The sequence below is a fragment of the Pipistrellus kuhlii genome, unplaced genomic scaffold, assembly GCF_014108245.1.
Source record: "Pipistrellus kuhlii isolate mPipKuh1 unplaced genomic scaffold, mPipKuh1.p scaffold_m20_p_1, whole genome shotgun sequence".
Classification (NCBI taxonomy): domain Eukaryota; kingdom Metazoa; phylum Chordata; class Mammalia; order Chiroptera; family Vespertilionidae; genus Pipistrellus; species Pipistrellus kuhlii.
Window position 1 is genome coordinate 155,905,632 of NW_023425404.1, and position 20,031 is coordinate 155,925,662.

Genomic DNA, 20,031 nt, shown 5'->3' on the forward strand with positions numbered 1-20,031 from the left:
TAGGCCATGACCATGAGAAATGATACCTATTTAGTCATATGGCCAGGGAAATATAATTTGGAAGATAATATTTTGCATGGTAGTCTTTCATCTTCTAAGCACAAATAATGTTTCTGAATCAGAATTAAGATTTGACTCCCCTTCCTTTCCTCCAAAGCCAACAGAACAATGCAAGGTAAAACCATCTTTATGATTTAACCTAGGATTTGATATAATATCCAATATCCATCCAGAAGTAATAATATACTGACCATTTGCTGCTTCTTAGGAACTAACAATTGTTCCTATCTTTTAAAACTAGCTAAGGTACATCTGTGCTTTTGATAAAACAATCCCATTCTTTTTTATCTTTCATTGCAGCTCCTTATTTTATCTACTCATTATATTTAATTATGTTTAAACTAGAGGCCTGGTGCATGAAGATTCAGCCCAGCCTGCCCCCTCTCGGAGTCCGGGAGCCCTCAGGGGATGTCCTACTGAAGGTTTAAGCCACAGTCTGGCCTCCCTCTGTGGGAGGTGACTGGGCTGATAGGGGAAGAGGCCACCTTCATCATCCTGCTGCTGTTGCCACTGCTGGCCCTCCTTGGCCCTTGCAGCCCCTGCAGCTTCATCTGGAAGGACTTCTGGAAGGCGTCAGATCTATTTGGTCCAATTAGCATAGTACCCTTTTATTAGTATAGATTAGCAAACCAAGGCTGCAACCTTCCTGTTCACCAAGACAGATAACTGTAGTTGTCATAGACAAATCCAGGTTTTGTCAATTCAGAATGCTTTTTTTCTTTTCTTTTCTTTTTAAGTAGTTGGTCATAAATGAGAGAGTGTGAACATGGGAAGCTCACCATGTCTGGCCCACTGTGAATTCAGCTATATATACTTTTTAAAATAATGGTGGGAAAAACCAAGGGCCTTTTGATAAAACAGAAAAGTGAGGACTCGATAATATCACCTTAACAGGATGTGTTCTCACTTCTCTTTAATGACTCATTGTAAGTTCATATTCCATCAGTATATTTAAACTCTAATCTATTCTCACTTTGTACAATATCTTGGGGTGTTTATTACTACACAAACTTTGTGAGGTTTAAAGCTAGTTCCATAAATTCCCAAGGGTTCCGGAATTCACTAAACCAGATTGAGTTAAAAAAAAACAAAATGAGAATGTGGGTGTGAAAAGACATGGGAGAGATTAAATAATAGCAAAAGGAAAGGCTTTCTTCTCTCTTTGTCTGCCTTCTGTTAAAGTTTGTCTTTTCCTTAATGATCTTTGATTTATACAATCATATTTTATTTCTCCTGTCTGCATTATTCTATATATTTCTTTTGAAGCTACAGGATATGGATAGGTAACAGCATTGTTGATACCATGAGCCATGATAGAGAGCAGAAGAGAAGGAGTTGGTTTCTCCATTCATGTTTGGGCTTATCCAGTGTGCAGGATGCTTCTCTCAGAAACAACCACCACCATCACTAAAACAGCTTATATTTGTACAAGCTTATTGTTTTCAGGAAGCTTGCGCTGTAACTTCCACCCCCAGTAGCATCCATCCATTTGCCTTTATTTTATTCTTTACATTGAAGGGATCTGCTCTTTTTACATGGCAAGTTTTCTAATATCTGAAAAACTCATGTCTTCTCTAACCCCTTCTCTTCCACCCCCAAAAGCTAAGGATCTCATTTACCATGCATTTAAATTCCACATTATCCAGGTCACTTTTTTTTTTACTTTGTCAAATTCCTTAAAATATAGTGCAGAGAACTGTGAAGACTCTGTGATTATTACCTTCACTGATCCTGAAATAATACTTTAAAAAATTGAAAATTACCATTCTTTGTCTTTTCATATTTTTGGCATTTATTGAACCTGAGGTCAACTAAAATCTACACATTTTTTTTTAAAGCCAGGTTTCTCCTATGTATGTTTTATAATTTAGATTTTGTCTTAAATGTAAGATTTTAAAATTTCCTTTAACTTTCAATTTGTTGGTTTCAGCCCCCAGTTCCTGGTTGATCAAAATGATTTTGAATCTTGAGTTTTTCAGTTTATTTAGCTACACTTTTAAATTTGATATAAGTATTTTCACTTGATCTTAGCCAAAAGGCTAAGAAGCGATTGATACCAGTATTTTCAATGACCATGAGGATGAGAAAATTATAGTTGGTCAATACAATTAAATTAAATATTAAAAGACTATAGGCATAATAGATAATTATATTCACTATAGAGTGCCTATTTTTTAACCTATATTTCCCCTTGATTACAATTAATGTCATTATGTACAGTATATACAAACAAAAATAAGAAAATAAAAGTCACCAGTAATTTCTCTGTTTGGGCATAACCAAGAATAATATTCTAGAATATGTTTTCCTGATTCTTTTCATGCATGTATATCTATATTTTAAGTGGAATTATAATTATACACAGTGAATTTTTTAAAATAGAAGTTATTTTATTTCATTTATTATTACTATTATTATTATTATTATATTTTTTATTGATTTCAGAAGGGAAGGGAGAGAGAGAGAAACATCAATGATTAGAGAGAACCATTGACTGGCTGTATCGTGCACGCCCTCTCCCTCCCCCCACCGGAGATTGAGCCTGCAACCAGGGCATGTGTCCCTGACCAGAATCAAAACTAGGACCCTTCAGTCCACAGACGGACACTCTATCCACTGAGCAAAACCAGCCAGGATTAAACACATTGGGATCCTTCAGTCCATAGATAGATGCCCTATCCACTGAGCAAAACCAGCCAGGGTTATACACATTCTTTTGTCACATACTTAAAGATCTTGTCTGCTCGTTACATATTTTCCTAAAATATCACATTTTATTGTTTCATAGTATTTCATTGTGTGAATATATGATTACTGGTATTTTATTTTATCATTTTCTTGTGGTTGGGAATAATTCTATTCAATGTTATAGATCCACCTACCTTTGCTCTCTGATTAGACTGAGGGCCTTTCATTCCTTCAAGTGGTTCTGACAGGAAAGACAATATGGTGCCCTCCAAGGAAGCTTTGGCTATATTTTTCATGTTTTTCTTAAATACAGTACTTTCTTCTCTATTCCTGCTTCTAGCATACTCAAGAGGAGAAATTCTGATAGGAAGAAATTCCAGTGTAGCTCTAGCAGGTAGGAGAAGATTGATTTTCAAAGGACATTTGATGGGCACACTCTTCCTTTATTAAAATTCAGAGTATTAATTAACCACATCATATTATCTTCAAGAATAAAGTATATTATTTCAGTTAAACTTCTTAAATTTGGGGAGCTGCCATGAAACAATTAAAGGCAGAGTTTGTTTTTAAGTTTCTTTTTTCTTTGAAGGGCTATTTAGTTATAAATCCAGAAACTCAGGAATCGTCTTTGAATGCCCCTACTCTTTCAAATGAGCAATCCACCATCAGGTCATAATTTCTAAATGTATTAAAAATCTGTCTACTTCCCTCCTCTCCCCCAGGCACTAAGTTGTCCAAATCAGGAAAACTGCACTCTCCTTACTTGGAGCTGAATAGTTTCCTACCTGCCCCTGTCGCTCCTGTCTGGTTCCCACATTGCAGTCAGGACAATCTCTTCAAAACCCAAGTCTCATCATGACATATCTTCCTTAGAAAACTTCAGTGATTGCCTGTTGTTGTGAAGATGAAATGTCCCCCAAAGACCAGGTAATCCATGGCCTGCAAGGTAGTGTGCATAGAAGTGAAGAACATGGACACTGGAGCCAAGACTGCCATGGTTCAATTCCCACTTCTAACACACACTAGCAGGGCCAATCTGAAAAGTGACTTAACTTCACTATGCCTGTTTCCTCATTTATAAAATGAGGCAGCTAATCATGCTACCTCCCTCATAAGGATTTAGGAAATTTTAAAAAGTTAATATTTCTAAACACTTAAGAAAATTCCTAGAAACATGATAAGTAATATATCTTATTATCAGTACCTATTTAGTTTCATCTCACCACTAATACCTTCCCTTTGCTCCAGATTTTTAAGTTCCAGCCACCATGGTTTTCCCTTACTTCCTTAAACGTGCCAGCATCCTTCCTGTCCCTGCCTCTCCCAGCCTGCCCACTCCCTCTTCTAATTATTCCCTTTCATATAGTGAACTCAGTATCAATCAGTACTTCCTGGTCCTGAGATGAGGACCTTTCCCTCTGGGCCCTTTTTTCTTTTCTTTTCTTTTCTTTTCTTTTCTTTTCTTTTCTTTTCTTTTCTTTTCTTTTATTTTCTTTTCTTTTCTTTTCTTTTCTTTCAGTTCTTTATTGTTTAAAGTACATATATCTCCTTTCTCCCCAGTCACTTCTACCTTCAGCACATGCCCTCAAACTCCCCTCCCAGTGTCTGTGTCCATTAGTTATGCTTATATGCATGTATACAAGTCTTTTAGTTGATCTCTTACCACTCCACCCACACTCTCACCTGCCTTCCCTCTGAGATTTGATGGTCTATTCAATACTTTTCTGTCTCTGAATCTATCTTTACTCATCATTTTATGTTCATTATATTCCACAAATGAGTGAGATAATGTGATATTTATCTTTCTATGACTGGATTATTTTGCTTAGCATAATGCTTTTCATCTTCATCCATACTGTTGTGAATGGTAAGAGTTGTTTCTTTTTTATAGCAGTATAGTATTCCATCATGTAGGTGTACCACAGTTTTTTAATCCACTCATCTGCTGATGGGCACGTACTCTGAATTCTTTTTCTGAGATATTGCATTTCTCTGTTTCATTTAGTTCCTTTGCTGTGATTTCTTCTTTTCTTTCCTTTGGGGTTTGTCTCTGTCTCCCCAATTTTGCTCTCACCAAGGTATCCAATCACCAAGTCATGTGGGGCCTGTGGCTGAAGCAGTGGGCTTGGCAGCAGTGTCACACACTCTGAGACTCACCAGAGGGTCCAGGTGCCAAGTTGGGTGGGGTCTGGGCCTGATGCAGTGAGCTTGGCAGGAGGGTCATGCACTCCAAGACTCTTTTGAGGCCCAGCTGCTGGATAGTGTGGCACCTCTGGCTGACGTGGTGGGTTTGATGAGGAGGTCGCTCTTTCTGAGGCTCATAGGAAGAGCCAGGCATTGGGTAGTATGGGTCCTATGGCTAAAATGGTGGGCTTGGTATGAGGGTGATGCACTCTGGGACTCGCAGGAGCCTGTGGCCAGGAAGGCTGGAATACCAGAGTCTATGGGTCTGCAGATGAGTAGCCAGTCTTTGGACAGATTGGCTGTAGGATCCAGTATGGTGTTTGAGGCCAGTCTGGATGGTGGTGAGGCTGGGCTCCTAATCATAGCAGCCCTCCCCTTCAAGATATCATGGTTTCTCTTCTAGAGCCGGCCATCGCAGGAGTGCTTTCAGAGTTAGCAGGGGATTCCCATCTACTAGATCTCTGTCTTCCAGCCCCTGAGACTCCTGCAGGATCTAAATGTCCTTCATTCACACACACACACACACACACACACACACACACATGCCCATACAATCCTTTTTTGCTCTCTCTCTCTCTCTCACTCTGCCCTGCTAGCTGCTATCTTGACTCTCTTGGGCCCTTTTCTTATGATGGATTAATGTTTGCCTCCCCTGACTGAGGAGGAGGTAGTGTATTTTGTTAAGCACAGTAGCTCCTGTGCCTAGCACAATATTTGTTCAGAATAGCACTGGATAACTATTTGGTATTTGAATTAATAAGTGCTTTGGTCTTATAAATTTCTGTCATGTCTCATATCATCCCAGCAGGTGGCACCAAAATGCACATTATTAGCACCTAAGCCACTGTACTAAGCCACTGTACTGGAACTCTCACAGTGTAGCCTGAAGCCCTAAGACAGTTTAGAATGTCTATTTCTTTCTCTCTCTCTCTCTCTCTCTCTCTCTCTCTCTCTCTCTCTCTCTCTCTCATCTGTTTTCAGGAATTAAAGAACTTTGGAAATTCCACAGATATTTATTTATATGTTCAAACAAATCTTACTTAATATCAAGTGATCTTATAAGTGAGTATAATTAATAATTATAAAAATTTTATGTCCATAAATTAAGTTATGATTCTAAAATTTAAGAAGATCCAAATTTAAAATTCTACTGAGTCTTGCTGTCAAGCAATGCTACTTTAGTTTTATTTCAAAGGTCCTGAAATTTAAATTTTGAAAGTATAAGATTCCAATTATAATCTGTCATAGAATTTACCAGAGAATTTCTGATTCTCATATATTTTGAACCTCCTTCTATGACTTTATCTTTTTAAGTCTGAGATGTGAATGTGGCCATTTCTGATAGACATTATAACTGTGAAAGACAAGGAAAACCTAAATAAATTTAATTTATAGATATTCCTATGCTGCAAGGCCTTATGTTCATTTTGAAGCTCTCATTTATTTATTCTCTTTTCATTCCTTTTTTCCCCCCACAAGGCAAACTCTAGATGCTGTGAACAGTAACTATATAGAAGATATAGCCCCTGCTCTCTCCAAGCTTATAATATAATATTAATATGTTCAGATCTTTGATATAATTTCAGTTCTTCCACTTTTATCACCATCTTCCTCCCTAACCTTGCTTGCTTTAATATTTCACAAGCAGCTATTAGAAACAAGAAAATAAAAAAATAAAAAAGTTCAGAAAAAAGCAGTTTTGTCATGTGTTGGATTGAAGATTTAGGACAGAAATGATGGTGAACTCCTTTTTTTTTCTATGTGGAAGAGGAAAAATATATTAAAAACTAAAATAACATCATTTGGTTTAATAATGGTAAATATAATTATTAACATTTCAAATCATTTTATGTACACTAACTTCCTTCTAAGAACCATTCCTGAGGTGGGTACTTTGTTGCCAATAATTTGTAAATCAGGAAACTGGCATGTTTAATAAAGGTTGGAAATTAGTACCAAAGACTGAGAAAAATGTTAAATTATCATTATTATTATTTTCTTGGAGTCAGTGTTGAAAATGTCCTACCAGTAGACCTACAAATTAATGGCCCATTTTTGGACCCTTAGTAATGAAATCCTTTAGGAAAAATATAAGGGAATTTAAATTATACTAACTGGTATTGTGGATTTCTTATATTTTATGTGAAATTACATGAATTAAAGTGTGCTTAGCAGGGAGACACCAAATCTTAAGGAATAAAGTTTCAGTTCAAGGAGGAATACCCATGCACTTGTTTCAATTTTTGAAAGAGATAGTCTAAACCAGGAAGTATTTTGCTGAGCTCCAAGAAAGAGATCTAAAAGCTACAATTTTCATAAAGTATGTGAATTCTAGGACTCTTCTTTTTCATACACATATTTACAATCTCTCATTAATTGCAGCAATCATGATTTCAGCCAGAATTTACAAACAAATATATGTTAGAATAATGAGAAAAAATAAGAGTGGCTTTCCTTGGTTTTGAGATTAACAGGAAGTTGGGTAGGGGGTGAGGGGTGGGGGGAGAGGGGGAATCAACCAGAAAATAATGGTAGAAAATGATGACCTTAGTTTAGACTATTATGGCCATACCCATGGTTAGTATGGCAACAACTAGCAAAACAATGACATAATCTCTCAGTTTGAGTGGCAAGCTTAGGAAACTTGTCACACCCTGCAAGGTTTGAAGAGCTGCCTCTCTATGGCTCTTTTCTAGGTTAAGTGGCTTTTAGAAAAGAAAAACCACAGAGCCACTCATCAGCATCAGAGACAATATTAATTAACTCATACATTGATTTATTCATTCATTTACTCAGGAAATATTTACAGTCCAGCTACTTAGAAACCCATTCCCCCAAGGCAAAGTCAGTTTTTAGAGAAAGCTTGATATGCTTCTTTCTGTGTTTCTTAAAACACACACATACAAAAAAACAAAAACAAAAAACAAAAACCCAAACAAACAAACAAAAAATCTGATGAACTTTTAAGGATAAGGCTGCCCCTTTCAGCAAGCTAGTGGGGCAATATAGGTGACTGGACAACAATTCCTTTTGGCATCTCTGAGACTGTTGAAAGTTGAGCCCCTGGAAGAGAGTGAGCCTGCTGACCTCACAAATAGTGTCTCCCTAACTCAAGTTCTCTTAAGTTCTCTGAGGATGATTTTTCTTACATAGTAAAGGCTCTCTATTTAGTCTTTAATTCTAAAGATTAAAATAATTTATATTTCTCAGAGCAGAAACAAAACAAACAAACAAAAAACAAATAAGGGCAATGAAACTGAAATGAAAAAGTAAAAATGCAAGAACACTTTCAGAAAATCAATTGCATATTAGCCTTCATATGTACATTGTTTTTGGCAATTTTTAAAAGTGTAATAATTAGGTAGTATATTATCCACATTATACAGATAAAAATTATGCTCAGAAGGTAGGCCAAGGTAGTCTTGAGTACTTGGGTTGGGCAGAGCCAGGAGTCCAACTCACATCCATGTAGCTCTAAACTCAGGATCTTTTCTCTACGCATAAGCAGAGGCTGCTGATTTATTTAACAGTGATTGTTATCACAGTGCTCCAGCAGAATCTGCTGGTGTTTTAGCCATTTTTAAAAATCTATATATATTATTGATTTTTTACAGAGAGGAAGGGAGAAGGATAAAGAGTTAGAAACATCGATGAAAGAGAGACATCTATCAGCTGCCTCCTGCATATCCCCTGGGGATGTGCCTGCAACCAAGGTACATGCCCTTGACCAGAATCGAATCCATGACTTCTCAGTCCTCAGGCCGACACTCTATCCACTGAGCCAAACTGGTTTCGGCTATTTTAGCTATTTTGATGTGTGTGTAATTGCACTGCAAATAAGGCACAATTAAGATGATCAAAAAAACACAGAATCTCATAGAAACTTAAACAACACTGGTCCATGGCAACATGTTTATGGTTTACAATCTATTACTCTGACGAGGCAATGTCCCAGTCATATTTTGGTGGCTCATACATTTTCTTCAGAGCATGGCAAGTAGAGTAGTAAGAGTATAATTATATATACTAATATTAATTAAGGTTACTTGGAAAGAAAGTTTATATGTTGTGCACACATAATAAGTGATTAGAAAAAAATGTAGAATCCATGGCCCAGAAAAGATCATTCAATTACTATTCACTTATTTATTCATTTACAAACTCGATAATATTTTAAGTTGAATGATATGTTCCAGATACTGTTTTAGATGCTGCAGACTATACCAAGATAATTAAGATGCAGTCTCTACATTTGTGTAATGTATTGAAAGCTGTCTATGAGCAGCTTCTCTATACTAGACACTGTTTTAGGCACTTGGACTACTTCAATGAATATAAAAGACAAAACTATATGATCACATGGAACTTATATTCTACTGGCAGAGATAAAACATAGGTAGGACAAATTATGATCGATACTCTGTGGGAAATAAAATTAGGCTAAGGGCGTGGAGAGTATGGGACTAACGAGTTGGATTAAAAAAGGATGGTCACGGGTCTCAGAGTGAGGATGTTAAACAATACCGAAGGAGATGGGGGAGTGAGTCAAGCAAATATCTTAGAAACAAATGATTCATGCTGAGGCAAGAGCAAATGCAAAGGCTCTGAGGGAGTGATGTTCCTAGGGTGATGTAGCAATGTGGCTGGAGTGAAGTGAGTGTGAGGAGAGCAGCAGGATAGGATCACAGCACTACTGGCAACCAGGTCGAGTGGGGCTTTGTAGGCCAGGTGATGGATGTTGGTCCTAACTCTTTGTTTGATAGGAAACCATTGGGAGAATATGAACTGATGAATGACATGACCTGATTTAGATTTTGAAAGGATCACTCTGGCTTTTGTAATGATAATAGACTAGAGGAGAGCGAGGGTAGAAGATTGGCGTCACTTAGAGATATTGCAATAATTCAAGTGAGAGAAATTGCAACAAATAAACAATATATAAAGTCAAAGAACAGATTTTTATCAGAGCAAGCACGTTGCTGAAGTGAAAAGATTAAATATTGAGTGTTAGGGTGCAGAAACAGTCAGTTGTAGAGTCAATGAGGGGGATATAATAAAAAATGTTGAGAAAGAGATCATTAATGGCCTTGACCTTTGGCATCAATAAAAGTGGCTTTATAGCTATGTGATGTTCCTTAAGTTAACCTCGCTAAATCTCAATTATTCAGCCTTAAAATTGAGGTAATAATTATACTGTCAAAAGATTTTTCTGACATAATCAAGTATATAAATATATGGAGAATACATCAGAGTATCTAGAATATAGATTCTACACAATCAGCTGCCCTTTTGTATGTTATATTGTAACTTAGATGAAGTCTGTAAGTTGGAGTTGTTTTTACTTTCAAAAATAACAAAAATTATTCTCATAAAAGACAGGCTAATAATCATATTTTAGAATTAAGTTCCGATCAACAAACACTTATCAGACACCTACTCTATTCTAAATCCTGAGTTAGGACCTAATAGTACAAAGATGAGTGACATGTGATCTCTATTCTCAAAGCAACTGTGATCTTCAGAAAGAGATCACTATATATGTAGACAGTTCTAATATAATATGAATATTGTTAAAAAAGTTAGGCACAGAGATTCTACTTCATGTTTTCCAGAGGATCTTGGCAGAATATCTTCTCAGAAGTCTCAAACTGTGCTTTAAAATTATCTGAGAACTTTGTTAAAAATACAAATTTTTATGAGCATTTTAACCATTGATATAGGTGGAGTCTCCATATTTAACAAGTGATTCTTATTTACATGGAGTTTTGGCACCAGCTGGTTTATAGGACCAGAGAGGAAACACTCTTTGCTTAACTCAGAGATACAGGTATGACACCTCAGCTGAGTCTTAAAGGTGAATAAAAGATAGCTAGATGAACAAAGTTGGAGAGAGCTTTCATAGCCAAGGTCTCAGAGCGAGCAAAGGAAAGGCTACAGGTGGAATGGCAGGGTGTGGATGCATAGTAGACTATTCAGATTCACTAAAACTCCCAGTATTATGAGTCAGGGTGCCACAGTGTGGCTACCAAAGATGAATTAAGTGAAAGATTGTTGACAACTTGCCTTTGTATGTTCTTCATCTTTTCCTTATGGTGTTCCATGTCTCACATATTAAGACATCTATCATATCATGGCTATCATAGAGCTTCTGAATAGTATAATAACAGAATTGAAGAGATGCAAGACATTGTGAAGTATCCTGGATTTGCTCTTGTGCTTCCAGATAGATTGGAGTTGAGATGCAAAAGAGAATATCATTGGATGCTAGTTCTTTATCTTTTGGTTCATAATAACCTAGCAAGCCTGTCAAAACATAATACAGATGCTAGCAGACCAAGAATTCCACTGGTGTTAATATTGGGTGAGTTAGCATTTGGTAGGTTCTTACAGCTTAGCCCATGAGGTGGAGCAGGTATGCACTTTTTCACTCCCACTGCCTCAAAGAGATTATGTCATGCCACCATTTGATTGTATTGTTTCACTGTTGCAGGATCAACACTGTCTAGTCTATGGAATTCTCCTCTTGGTGAATTACCTAGCTTTTTCCCTAAAAGCAAAAATCTCTGAGCCGAGGGGCTGTTAGAAGTTATGGTTTTATGGAAAGGAATGGAACAAAACCCAAAAGCAGTGGCCAGACTTATTTCTGTTTTAGTTCTTCTAATGATACTATTCCCCTGGTCTTTGATCCTCAGGGAAGCACGTTTGCATTGCACACAGCCCTTGGCCAATAAACAGTGAAAGCATTAATCTAAAAGATACCTATCTTGGGATTTGATGAAGAGATTAAGAATCCCCCAGTTTGGTAAGAAATGTTGTGCTTTATGTAGTGAGGTCAACAATGGAATTCCACTAGATGTTCCTAAATGAGAACAGCAGTTAAAGATCTTTATCTCCTTTGCTTATCTACCCAATGCAAACTGGACTCCCATGCTTACAATGCCAGCACCCAGTGCTAAGCCATCAGTTAACTGTTTGCTAACATCTTTCAAATTCTCTGGAAACATCTTATGATTTGTTTCTGTTAGAATTTTCAAAATGAACAGCATTAGTAGAACTCATAAAAGAAATGAGGTTTATCATTAATAATACTCCTTAAAATGATACTATTTTTATTTTCTATAGTAATATTATATTGTAATTGAGTGATGCGTGATTCATTAGTTTTGCTCAGTTTTTATTAACATACATAAATTTAACAATCAATTTATGTTTCTATGAAGGTTTTTCATATTAATTAAAACTCATTTTACAACTAACAGAAATCAATTTTAATTTTATCTTTTTTTTTAATATATATTTTATTGATTTTTTACAGAGAGGAGGAGAGAGGGATAGAGAGCTAGAAACATCGATGAGAGAGAAACAGCGACCAGCTGCCTCTTGCACACCCCTTACCAGGGATGTGCCTGCAACCAATGTACATGCCCTTGACCGGAATTGAACCTGGGACCTTTCAGTCCGCAGACCGACGCTCTACCACTGAGCCAAACCGGTTTCGGCCAATTTTAATTTTATCTTAAACATTAATATTGTTTATTGGCTTACATAACTAAAAAGTCTAATGGTAGTTTCTGGTATTAATTGGCTCCAGGGTTCAATAGATTTCATCCAGGATTTCTTTCTTCACCTAACTTCTCAGTTTTATTGTGTGTCTGTAGACAGAGGTTGGAGAGGTAAGGGGTGGGTAGGTATGTGGAGTTGTGGATCTACCAAGGCTTTAGTTCTGCTTTCACCACAATGGCTTCAGCAAATTTGGATGAGAATTAATTTTTCTATATGACTTGCCTTCAAAGGGAGAATGATATTTCTACAAAATGGAAGAGCATATAAGTTTGAAACATCATATGCTTAGGAAGCTTCAATAGGTTGGTATAACTGAAATTCAGGGTTCCAGTGGGAGAGTAATTAGACTTGTGAACAGATGGCATTTAAGGATGGACTCTGCAAGTCTTGAGAAAGGATTAGATTTTTTAACTTTAGTAATAGAGAATCATTGAGGGTCTCTAAGCACCAAAAATGTAATAAGATTTAAACTTTAGGAGATTATTTTGGCATTAATATGGAAAGTAAATTTGATAAGGTTAAGACAGGGAGCCAGGATAGGTGAAATAATGAAAATTAATTATTGTTTGAGCAAAGATAGAGGCAATGGAAGTATAGAAAAGAGGATAAATGTTAAATATCAAAAAGTTGAATATTCAGGATTTAGTTATCAGAAGTTAGAGGTGAAGGAGCAGCAAAAGTTAAGGTCCAAAATTACTTTTGGGCTTCCAAACTGAATGCTTAGTATTCTATTCAGAGATAGAAAAAATAGAATGAGGAGTAGATTTTTGCTGGAGTTGAGGTGTATTAAGGGGCAGATAACCCATTAAGGTGCATATTGTCATGCAATGAGCTCAGGTGACGACCAGCAAGCAATATCTGGAATAGCCTCAAACTCACCTGTAAAAGCTGGTATATGGGTGCTGTTTCTCTCTGTATCCTATGAAGAGACATGCTTGGGCTGGAGTGCAGTTGAATACTACATATGGCTGAATTCCAGTGGAGGTGGTGTGACCTCCTGAGGCTCTTCATACTTGTGCAAAGTTGAGAGCAACTTTATGGGGGGTAAGTTTGGGGGGGGGGGCAGGAGCTAAGTAGACAGAGCCTATGTGCCAACTATTAAAGGGAAAGTTTCAAAATATCATTTCTAGGATCTGAGTCCCATGGGGATTTTGGGTTAAATGAAGGCTCTACGGATAAAGGGAGCCCATAGTTCCAGATAGCTTTTTGTTAGGCTTCCCAAGATGGGGTCCTTCTTTAGAGAGTTCTGCTTGTCTCCACCCAAGGATATTTTTCTATTGATTTTTAGAAGAGTGGAAGAGAGGGAGAGGGAGGAGGGAAAGAGAAAAAGAAACATTGATGTGAAAAAGACATTGATTGGTTACCTGCCACAGATATTGTCAATAGTCATTTGTAAATATGCTCCTAAAACTTGGAAAAAGTAAAAGGACCAATGAAATAAAATAAGAAACTACCAAGCTACATGATCAAGACAATAATAATGTAGTTTGTTCGCAAAAAAATAAATAAACCAGAATAACAGAGATATATATTGATAGTGCCCATTCAAACACCTCCCATGGGACTGGAAATATTGATCCACTAGTTTGGAGTATAGTGCAGCCTCATTGACATGCTCATCCTTGTTGTGAAGATTAATTCATCAGGCATGATGAGCTTAAAATAGCCATGCTTCTCGAGCTGCAAATTATAATTTGAGTTTCCTAGGTAAATACTCCATATGTTGGGTAGAGTGATACAGTGAAAAATATATTTTTTATGTAAATTAATGCTATCACATTCATTCTTGCTTTTGGTTTGCTAGTAAAATTAGCTCTCTGAGCCAGTGAAGATGAGAATTAGAAGAAGATGATCATTCCTCATCTTTCCTGAAGTTCCCTTGAGAGACAGGTAGCAGGCATCCTGTATAACTTCTCTATCTTATTGCTTATCTTAGAAAGTCTACTAATATAACTTAAAGGAAAAAATGATAGGTTTTAATACAGGCACTACACATTAATAATAATAGCCCTAGCTGATTTGGCTCATTGGATAGAACGTTGGGTTGCGAACTGGAAGGTCCCGGGTTCAATTCCAATCAAGGGCGCATGCGCAGGTTGCAGGTTCGATCCCCAGTGGGGGGACATGCAGGAGGCAGCCTATTAATGATACTCTCTCATCATTGATGTTTCTATCTCTCTCTTCCTCTCCAAATCAATAAAAATATATTTAAAATAATAATAATAATAATAATAATAATAATAAAACACCAGAAATCCCACTTCTATGGAAGCCCAGCATACAATAGTGAATGATTAATTTCACTTTAGGAATATTCAGATGAAGATGAGATAAGAAGTTCACTTCAGGACACCAAGATGGCGGCATAGGGTAGACACCCGAATGCAGCCTACCACAACAAATTTGAAGTTAGAACTGAAAAACAGGGGAAGCATTGCCCTGAAGTGCCGGACAGCTAGCTGAGAGGAGGCTCTGCCATCTGGGAAGGCGAGAGAAGGCACGCTGAACCCCAGGAACTGTGAAGGTACGGAGAACTGTGTGCACGAAAAGGCACTGGCTTACTCCCGGCGCGGAGAAGAAGGGCCGGACCGAGATTGCTGCTGGCTTACTCCCTGCACGCAGAGAGGGCGGGCCGGGCTGAGTTCGCTACTGGCTTACTCCTGGCGTGGAGAGGGAGAACAGCTAACGCGGCTGGCTTTCTTGTCCGAGAGGAAAACAGAATCACCCTATTGCTCTGATAAACGGCCCCAGACAGGGAGAGGCCAGACTGTCAGGCAGTGGGCAGAGATCTCTCAGAGGTGTGTGAAGCCAGAGGCCATTACTGCGGGACTTGGGGAGGAGCCCAAGGGAAAACAGTTTGTCTGCACCAACCTGAGACTCCGCCCAATCTCTGGCTGAGCACAGAAGCTCTCCCAGAGGCTGGCTTTCTCTAAGAAGGGACTGGCAGGAATCCAAAGCTTGTCTGTGCCTTTACCAAAGAGGTGCGCGCGCCTGCAACCAATCTTCCGAAACTCTCCGAGAACAGGTCTTTTCTAAGGCAAGACTGACAGGGAACCAAAGATTGTCTGTGCCACCCTGAGACCCCGCCCTATTCAAGCAGAGTACGGAAACCCTCCTAGCTCAGACACTGCTGATCCTCACAGCCAATTGGCTTGGAGATCAACGCTTCCCAGTGATACCAACAATAAGCAAGGCTTAACAACAAGACTGCACACACAGCCCACAAAGGGCTACACCAAGACTGTCCACCGCAGGTAACTGGGAAAGCTGTGCTACTGGGCTCTACCAGAACATCTAGAACACAAAGCTATTCCATCAAATCAGGGAAACAACTAAAATGCAGACAAAAGGAAGGAGACAAAGGAAGGATATGGAGGAAAAGAAAAGATTGGACATTGAGTTCAAAACTGCAGTTATAAGGTTATTCAACAATATCCTAAAAAAGGCCAATAAAATAAATGAGACCTATGAGGATATGAAAAGGGAGCAACTAGAAATAATAAGGGATCAACAAGAAATGAAGAAAACATTGTCTGAAATAAAAAATATTATACAAAGTCCTAAAAACAGACTGGAAGATCACAAGAATCAAGACAAAGATTTAGAACACGAAGAGCCAGAGGACACTCCTCTGCAGAAGGGAGAAGATAAGAGAATCCAGAAAGTTGAAGATAGTGTAAGAAACCTCTGGGACAATTTCAAGCAAAACAACATCAGAATTATGGGGATTCCAGAAGAAGAGAGAGAGCAAGATACAGAAAGAATACTGAAAGAAATAGTGACAGAAAACTTCCCTCACCTGGGGAAAGAAATAGACTTACGAGTCCAGGAAGCCCGCAGAACCCCAAACAAAAGGAATCCAAGGAGGACCACACCAAGACACATCGTAATTAAAATTCCAAGAGCAAAAGACAAAGAGAGAATATTAAAAGCAGCAAGAGAAAAGCAGGTAGTTACCTATAAAGGAACACCCATACTATTGTCAGCTGATTTCTCAACAGAAACCATGCAGGCCAGATGGGAATGGCAAGAAATATTCAAGGTGATGAATAGCAAGAACCTACAGCCAAAAATAATCTACCCAGCAAAGCTACCACTCAGAATCAAAGGACAGTTAAAGAGCTTCACAAATAAAAAAAAGCTAAAAGAGTTCATCACTGCCGAACCAGAATTATATGAATTGCTGAAGGAGGTTATTTAGGAAGAGGAAGAAGATAAAGATAAAAATTATGATCAACAAATACGTAACTATCAACAAGTGAATCTAAAAACCAAGAGAATTAAAAAAATCTGATGAACAATATTAACTGGTGAATATAATAGAATCAGAAGTATGTAAGGGGAGTGGACTGACGATTCTCAGGGAAAAGAGTAGTGAGGGTGCAGGAAGAGACTGAACAAAAACTGTACACCTATGGATGAGGACAATGGGGGATGGGGATGAGGACAATGGGGGATGGGGAACCTGGTGGAGGGGAGTAATTGAGGGGGGGAAGAGGATCACATTTGTAATAATCTGAACAATAAAGATTTATTAAAAAAAAAAAAAGAAGTTCACTTCAGGTAGAAGTAGTTGCATACATAAAGGCTGGAAATCAGGAAAAAAGACAAACAAAATGAATCATTATCCAAATCTAAAAAATAATGAGCAATTCAAGGTTTACTTTTAAAAATACATCAGGACTGGGTCCCATTAAGCTGTAATTTTTTAAATAGTAAATGATAATTCATTTTTTATCACATCACAGTACTTAATTTTTTAAATAGAAATATTGGATAAAAGAGTGAGGCAAACTTCTATAAGATAGCATTTTAACATATTTTAATTCTCTGAACAACTTCTTTTTTGGTCAAGAAACAAACTCCCAGAATTCTGGTTTTCACTAAATTATTTAGACAGACCACTTATTATGATCACTACCTCTGCTTGAAGCTTGCTGGAATGCTGAGCAAAACATGCTACCAATAGTATGCTGTTAGTTTCCATGATGCCAAAAACAACAAATGCATTCAGTTCTCTGATCCAGTTGGTTTCATAGCAGATCACAGTACTTGAGGATCAAACTGGAATCTGGAAACACAAATGACCTCTGTTTGGTATATTTAATGCCATCGATGCTATTTGATTTAAATAGATGGATAGTAAATTGCCAATACAATAAAGCAGAAATATCTTCTTACTTTTTTTCTTAGAAGGATGAATGTTGCATTTCACATGGGAAGGGTTTAGCACAGGTAGGGCTGGAAAATTAGTAAAAACAAGCATTCCCATACTATGTAAAAATCAAGCTCAACCATTTTCCAGGTAGTGAAGAATGACAAAAAAATAAATAGGATAATATTTTCTAATTTCTTGTAACAGAACTATCTATACTAATAAAAGAGTAATATGCTAATTAGACTAGACAGCCAGACGACCTTCCAGACTACCTTCCAGAATGACCAATGGGCAGGGGGTGGGGCTAGCCAGCCTGCTCTGCAGGCCAGCCATGGCGGTCTTGGTCCAGTGCAGCCATGGCCCCTGCTGCAGAGATGGCCCCTCCTGCAGAGGCGAAGCTTGGAGAGGCCGCAGTGCAGCAGGTGTCTGGTCCCAGCATTGCCACGCCCCTCCCACAGAGGTTGCCACAGAAGCAGTGGCGCCAATCCTCCACAGAGGCGGGTGAGGTGGGGAACAAGGGGTGTTGCAGTTCCAGAGCCTCTGCAGATGCTGAGGGGTGCGACCACAATGCCTCAACCTCCCACAACCCCTCCCACAGCTGGTTTTCTCCCCTGCTCCTGCTCCTGCTCAGCCAGAAGCCAAGCTCATGGCTAGCAAACACATTGGAAGTGAGCCTCTCCCACCTCCATGGTAGGCAGGTGGTAATGAGAAAGGGGTCCTGGTCTGTGAGAGCCCTGGACTGCGAGAAGGATATCTGAGTTACAGCTTAGGCTCAGTCCCCAGGGATTCCTGGACTGTGAGAGGGCACAGGCCAGGCTGAGCCCCCTCTTTCCCATCAGTGCACACATTTCATGGACCAGGCCTCTAGTACAGGTATAAAAATCTAAGTTTATTAAGCATACCCCAAAGTGGCAATCAATGGTTTCTTTATTACCAGAAGGTAAAATAAATCAAAGGTATGAAAAACTGCAATTGAAGTTACTGACGTTGAATTCATACAAAAGGAAATGTTTTTAAAAAAATGTGTTTTAGTTTTCTTTTAACTTTGCTTTAAATGACCAATTATTAAATACTAGAGGCCCAGTGCACAAAATTCATGCACTGGAGGAGTAGGAGGTGTCCTTCAGCCCAGCCAGCACCCTCTCCAACTTGGAACCCCCTGGGAGATGTCTGGCTGCCGGGGTGTCTAAACAATAGTCAGGCATTTTGCAGTGATATTACTGTAATAATCCAATTACTAACTTGGGTAATATTCCTTGTGAATGTGTGATATATGTGTATGTTTGTATAAAAAAAGTTTGGACAAAATTTATTCAGCCTGATGATTCTGATTGCCTCAGTGTGGTTGGTGAAATTACAGTGGCTTTCATTTTCTGATATTTAATTTTTCATATTTTTGACCCTGAGGTCTTTTTTAAGCTTGAATCTACTTTTTAAAATATGTTTTTATTGATTTAAGAGAGAAAAAGAGAGAGGGAAAGAGAGATAGAAACATCAATGATGAGAGAGAATCATTGATCAGCTGCCTCCAGCATGCCCTCTATTGGGAATCAAGCCCCCAACCTGAGCATGTGCCGTGACTGGGAACCAAACTGTTACCTCTTGGTTCATGAATTGATGCTCAACCCCTGGGCCACACTGGCCAGGCTACCCTGAGCTCTTCCAATTCTTTTAATCAGTCAACCAATATGTAAGCAGCAAGCACTGTATAATTAGAAGAAGAAGAAGAAGAAAAACACTGGAGAAAAGAGGACTGTATAGGAATTATGGTGCAGCAAAGGAAGGAAAAAGTCAAGTGGAATATTTGCAGGTGTCATGTCTTAGAATCACCACCCAAGCCAGTGGAGGCCTTCCTTCCAGGGATTCTGTCTGCTGGCTGTGTCTCCTGCGCTGCCTTGTACAGGCTTTGGCTTTGCCTGAGCTTTCTTCTCTGCATGCTATGCACACATGTGTCACTGCATCCAATGTGTGTCCTTAAACACAAATGTAAAACTAATCAATGCATTTTGTAAAAATATAAAAATTTTGCTGACCAAAGAGAAAATAATTCACACATATTTCATAACCGAATCAGTTTTTACCTCAATACTGTTTTCATTGTCTGATAAAACCAGACAGTTTTAAGAAATATTTAAATAAAACAAAATCCCTGTCTATTATCAAAGGATGATTTAATTATTGAAAGGTGTTCAGCTTCCATATGTACACACTTTAAATGAATTCAGAGGACCTCGCAACAAAGAGCTATTTGCCAGGCTTTTGCTCACATTTTGGTACCCATCTATCTCCTCTGTCCAGCTTGGAGAAGAGAGATTTGCTCCTTTGCCCCAAAGGCAGAAGCATACATTTAAAATGTGAGTTATCCTATCATTATTTCC